General features: G+C 46.6%; 1 long non-coding RNA gene across 1 annotated transcript; it reads right to left on the minus strand.

Moving 5' to 3' along the window:
• Window positions 1-685: 685 nt before the first annotated feature.
• On the minus strand, window positions 686-5504 carry LOC308585919. The gene is made up of 4 exons (XR_014007680.1): window positions 4931-5504; window positions 4780-4837; window positions 4086-4191; window positions 686-1244 (listed from the first exon to the last, which is right to left on the minus strand). It is a non-coding gene; the product is annotated as an uncharacterized lncRNA (long non-coding RNA).
• Window positions 5505-6380: the final 876 nt, after the last annotated feature.

The following is a 6380-nucleotide window of genomic DNA, read 5'->3' on the forward strand; positions in this document are numbered from 1 at the left end:
ACCTGTGAAAGAATAATTGGAAATCTACTACGTGCTAAGCCATAAAGGAAAACTTGTTTAAAAACGCAACACCGGTGGTATTTAACTCCATGGAAATTAGCCAAAATGTACAAAAGAGCCAAATTAATTGTTGGAGATATGGAGACCAAACAGGCTCACTGTACCGTATGTGGTGGCAATGTAGCAAAATAAAGAAATTTTGGGAGGAAATCCACTTTGAACTAGAAAAATGTTAAGAATCTCATTTATTAGGAAACCAGAGGCATATCTATTGGGCATTACTGATTCAGATATTCCTAAAAAAATTAAAGATCTTTTTTTGTATGCAACAGTGGCAGTGAGAATTCTTATAGCCACAAGGTGGAAGAGCGTCATAATTCCTTCTAGACAAGAGTGGATACAAAAATTGATTGAATATGCTGAATTAGATAGTCTGTCTGAAAAAATAAAAAATAAACCGAGAATTGAATTTGTATCAAAATGGGAGGCCTTCAGATCATATCTTAAACAAAATTATACCATGTTAAAATCTGTAGCAGCTTTTGAGTGATCCCAGCAGTTTTTATTAATTGCTTATATAAATACAAACATTTATAAATGTGAAAATATTAACATAAAAAACACTATTTTGACATGGCAGTAAATTTATGTAAAAAGAATTAAGGAATAAATGGGAGGTCGGGTGTAAAAGATAAAGAGATTTTTATTTTTATTGTAACATGAAATTGCAATCACAATTTTTTGTCATAATTTTTATCTTATTAACAGATTGTGCAAATTTTATTTTCTTTCCTTTTCCATCCCCCCTTAAGTTGTACCCCCTTTCGGTATTGTTTTCTTTTTGTATGTAATAAGCATTGAAAAAAATAAATAAAATAAGTTGGAAGGGATGACAAGGGTCAACTAGCCCAGCCCCCCGTGATGCAGGAATCTCAATGGAAGCATCCATGACTGATGGTCATCCAACCTCTGCTTCAAAACCTCCAAGGAAGGAGAGTCCAGAACCTTCCGAGGGAGTCCATTCCACCGTCAAACAGCCTGTACCATCAGAAAGTCCTTCCTGATCTCCTTTCTTGCCAGAATCTCCTTTCTTGCAATTTGAATTCATTGGTTCAGGTCCTGCCCTCCAGAGCAGGAGGAAACAAGTCGGCTCCATCTTCCATGTGACAGCCCTTTCAATAACTTCCTGGTTATTTACTAATTCTTTCCAAAGCAGCAAAAGAGCAAATGCGTAGCTTTTTTTTCTAGAAGGAAAAGGAAATGTTTCATTTGTTAGCTTTGTTTTTAGCTAGGTGAATCAAATGTTTTATTTGTTTTCTATTTTAGGTATTTAATACAGGGGTCTCAACCAGGAGACCCAGACCACAGAGGGAAAAGAAACCCAACTGTTATGCAGATATTAATCCTTAAGACTAAGAGAACAACAGTAACCCATAACCCATTAACTGCACCACATCATCACCCAGACCCAGCTGAGGTCCATGATTGTTGTTCAGCTGGTTGTTGCTGAAATGCTGGCTACTCAGCCAAAGCAGGCATAGATCAGTGGTGTTGTGGCATTTGTGAGGGAGGGTAGAGAACAGGATGGATCCAGACTAACAGCGCAATCCAAATCATGCCTCCTAGAAGTAAATGCTTTTAAATTCAATGGGGCTCACTCCCGGTAAGCTGAGTTAGGATTGCAGCCTTGACTTGAAGGTAAAGGTAAGGTTCACCGGAAGCGGCTTAGTCATGCTGGCCACATGACCTGGAAGCTGTACGCCGGCTCCCTCGGCCAATAAAGAGAGATGAGTGCCACATCCCCAGAGTCATCTGTGACTGGGCCTAATGGTCAGGGACCCCAGTGAACCAGAGCAGCGCACGGAAACGCCGTTTACCTTCCTGCCGGAGGGGTACCTATTTATCTACTTGCAGTTTGACGTGCTTTGGAACTGCTAGGTTGGCAGGAGCTGGGATTGAGCAACAGGAGCTCACCCCGTCGTGGGGATTTGAACCTCCTACCTTCTGATCAGCAAGCCCTAGGCTCTGTAGTTTAGACCACAGCGCCACCCGCATCCCATGACTTAGGTCCCACTTATTTCAGTAGGAACTGGCCTAAACCCACCTACATGGGAAGAAGCCTCCACTGACTTCAATAGAACTTGCTTCTAAGTAGACACAGTTAGGACTGCAGCATAAATGTTCCTAGCTTCCTGTCCAGATCCAGCCCACTGTGCTTAGCTTATGCACCAAGTTTGTGAGAAGGCAGGGCAAGAAGGACTCTTGGGCAGCAACCGTGTCAGTGAACAAGGAGGTACCTGTTCTCACCTTATTCACTTCTGAGGTGGTTCACACAAAACATATTGCCAATGAACTATACCCTAGGTTTGCACGTTTACATTATAAACCCATAAAAATAATTGAAAAGGTTCAAAGCATTTGAAACTTTGATGTTTTATCTCATTGGTAGCTGATTCAACTTTCTTCTCTGGATTTATTACACAGTAGGGGATCTTTGACTTGAAGAACTTGGGCAAAAAGAAGAGACAAACAAATATTGAACTAAATGTAAGTGTATATGCTTGGTATTTTATTAATACAACCATCAAATTGCAAGTCAGAAAGAGGGTGGGTGGGTGCTCACATCTGGAAGACATTTAAATATTTTCATGTGGCATGCATCCATGTTCTTACCTTATAAAGTATTCTGGTTTGGCCTTTTCTAATCTTTACATAACTCATTTACTAAAAAAAATATTGGAGGCTTTCCATAAGTAGCTATTTTCTGAAGTCGCCCCTGGAAATTTGTGTGATATGAAATCCATATGCTTACATTATGTCCTTCACATAGCCTTGATGCGCAAAGGCAGCAATAGCATTGTGTGTGGCCACTTTTGCAGTTTGTAACCTAATGGCAGCAGTATTTATTTTCAGATTGATGGGCTGAAAGAGACCAAACCCTGGAAAATATCCATGAATGCTACCCAAATTATACTTGCAATCTCTTCTCCCAATCTACTTAATACAATTTTGAAGTCAAAAATGTTGTCTTGGTCACATGCTCAAAGCTTAAGCAAAGAAACTTCAGGGAAGTATAGAGATCCTATTACCATAGCAATATAAAATAGGAAATCAACACACATCAGCTTCTTTAACTTGATTCAGAAGACAAATGAGAGGAAAGAGGAACTGAGGACCTGTGCTGTACAAAGGCCGTGCCAGGATGTGGCAGCAGCAATATGTTCATCAAGTTCCTAGCTTGGTCCTAGGACCACTCCTTGTTTAGGCTCGTGCTGGAGTCACTTTGAATCGTGGATCTGGGAGCGTTGTGTCAGTGTAATTAAACTGTAGCAAAAGTATTATTATTTTTTGAAAAAATATTTTATTCCTTATTCTGAGGAAAAACAAGAGGATTTTTTGTTTTGCTTATCAGTCATTTTCCTCTCACACCTCTAGGTCAGGCATGTCCAACCAGAAGTAGGGTGTGATCTGCGATCCAGTATAAAAACTGGCAGTGATCTACCACCCAGGGATGGGTGCAGGGTGGGCGGGTGCACGCCAAAAGCTGCTTCTCCCGAGGGGGCAGGAATGGGAGCAGGGTGGGTGGGCGATGCCAATCCTGCCCTCCTTCCTCCCTCCACCCCCTCCCGTCAAAGAGAGCCACTCAGATGATTCTGATGCCAATCCTGCCTTCTCCCCCTTCCTCCCTCCACCCCTGCGCAGGCAACACTCTTGCTGGTCCTGTTCCCGCCTTCCCTCGCCAGCATGGGAGCACCAATGACTCACACTTCCTCTTCCAGTTTACTGTACAATGTTTCCTCAGATAACTAGCAAAAATGTGCATGTTCCAGATAAGTGTGGAATTTGAAAATCTCGTTGCAGAGGATGGTGTGCCATTCCCTTCATCAACATACCGCCCCGAAGTAAGAAAGAAATTTCCACAAACTATTGTGGGAAATGTTGCAAAATGCAATCCTGCCCCTCCTGAAGATCTGGATGGGCGGTTCTTATAATGCAGGGGTCCCCAAACTACGGTCCGCAGGCCAAGTCCGGCCCGCCAGGCTCATAAATCCAGCCCGCCAGCCAAAACGCCCCGCCGGGTTTACCTCAGTGCGCGGGGACTGACTTAGCGGACAGCAAGGACCTTCTGCTAATGAGGGGACGTGATGCCATTTCTTCTTTCATCCCGGCCTTTTCCACATTCTGCATAATCTAAATAGGATCATTTGTTTGTATAGTTAGGTTACTTCCTAAACAAACAATGGAAAATTAAGAGACAGTCTTTTTTTAAAAGAAGAAGAAGTAGTAAGTGGTTTGTTCCCTATGGCTGGGGGTGCTAGGATGGGAAGCAGCCACGTTATCCAGTGACAATGCATCAGGGGAGCAAGTTGCTTGATTTAGTTCTTCGGGGGGAGAGATAGATAGATAGATAGATAGATAGATAGATAGATAGATAGAGGTTGCATTGAAAGTAAGCAAGGGCACCGCAGTTACTTGAACCCCGTCCTGGAAACCAGGAGTGCCAAACACCAGTGCCTTTTGCTCTCTTTTTTGGCAATGCAACAAGGTGAAAAGCAAAACCTGAGAGAACACTCTGAATACAGAATGTTCTCTCAGGGGGGAAAACCCTTAAATGTTATGAAGTTGCAGACAGAACACAATCAAGGATTTGTCCCTTCCCAAGCAAGGGATATTCACCTAGATATGTTTAAGTCACAGAGTGCCATGTTGACTGCCATTAATTTGCAGGACACAACAGAGAGACTGGTTCCAGTCTTCAAACGCTGCCTTTATGCTCACCTTTTTCTTTGTCCCTCTGAAGTGTGAATTCATGGGCCTGGAAGTTCCTTCTGCCGGTCTGTGAAAAGCCATCTGGACTCATTAGTTTGTCCCCGGCCCTTTCCCGCCAATTCCAGAGAAATGTTTTTGGAACACAGCTCTTCTTACTGACCTGACTTCTGCAGGAAGAGCTGGCTTCCCCTGAGTGTGGTGGGCTCTTGGACAGAACTGTGAAGAGATCAAGCAGGGGAAATGGAGAAGCCAGCCCAAAAGGATTGTACTGAAAAAGATTACTGAATTGTGGAGTGTGAAGCTCACTTGCCATTAAGTTTCCTGAAGGCTTCCAAAATTCTATTTCTGGAGTCACTGAGATGCACCTGAAAGAGACTAAGGTCTTCAGCAGCCCTCCCCTCCAGACACAGGAGCAAAAACAGCCGGTTACCTAAAGCAGCAAAGTCAATCCCACACTGCAGATGTTCACTTGATGTATCAAGAGTTCTGACACCGCCTCTTACTTGTCAATGGAGCAGTTCTGCTTCTGGCACAGGTAGGTCTGTGAGGTCTGTGAAAAAAGAGCTGGAACAAAACAAGGCTGGCTGTCCCACCAAAAGGTGTACCTTACTGTGTGCTGATGGCACAGGAAAGGGCCTCCCCTGCAGTGGTGTCCTGACAAGAGAAGTCCCTCCTGGGGGCCACCAGGGGGCGCATTGGAAGATGGCCGACAATAACATCTCTCCGACCCACACAAGGTACCGTATTTTTCGCCCTATAGGACGCACCAGCCCATAGGACGCACCTAGATTTGGGGGGGGGGGAATAAAGGAAAAAAAAAATTTCCCCCCAGGCGCAGGGCTGGGGCGGGAGAAGCCCGAGCTTCCCCCGACCCCAGCCCCCAGAATGGGAGCCAGAGTGGCTCCCGGAGCTTGCGGGGCTGGGGGAGGCCCAAGCTGGGGGTGGGGGAGGCCGAGCCGCGCAAGGTCCCAGATCGATGGCGAAGGTGCGCGCACCTTCGGCATCGCTCTCCGACCCGTTCGCGGGGCTGGGGTCGGGGGAAGCTCCGGCATCCCCCGCCCCCAGCCTCGCAAGGTCCCAGGGCGATGCCGAAGGTGCGCGCACCTTCGCCATCGCTCTCCGACCCGTTCGGGGGGCTGGGGTAGGGGGAAGCTCCGGCATCCCCCGCCCCCAGCCTCGCAAGGTCCCAGAGCGATGCTGAAGGTGCGCGCACCTTCGCCATCGCTCTTCGACCCGTTCGGGACCTCTGGGACCTTGCGCGGCTGGGGGCGGGGGAGCCGCAAGGCCCAGAGCCTCGCAAGGTCCCAGAGCGATGCCGAAGGTGCGCGCACCTTCGCCATCGATCTGGGACCTTGCGCGGCTCGGCCTCCCCCACCCCCAGCTTGGGCCTCCCCCAGCCCCGCAAGCTCCGGGAGCCACTCTGGCTCCCATTCTGGGGGCTGGGGTCGGGGGAAGCTCGGGCTTCTCCCGCCCCAGCCCTGCGCCTGGGGGGAAAATTTTTTTTTCCTTTATTCAGCGAAAGCCTGCATTCGCCTCATAGGACGCACCCAGATTTCCCCTTCATTTTTGGCATGGGAAAAGTGCGTCCTATAGGGCGACAAATACGGTAA

This window comes from Podarcis bocagei, assembly GCF_964188305.1.
Source record: "Podarcis bocagei genome assembly, chromosome: 4".
In the NCBI taxonomy this organism is placed as follows: Eukaryota; Metazoa; Chordata; class Lepidosauria; order Squamata; family Lacertidae; genus Podarcis; species Podarcis bocagei.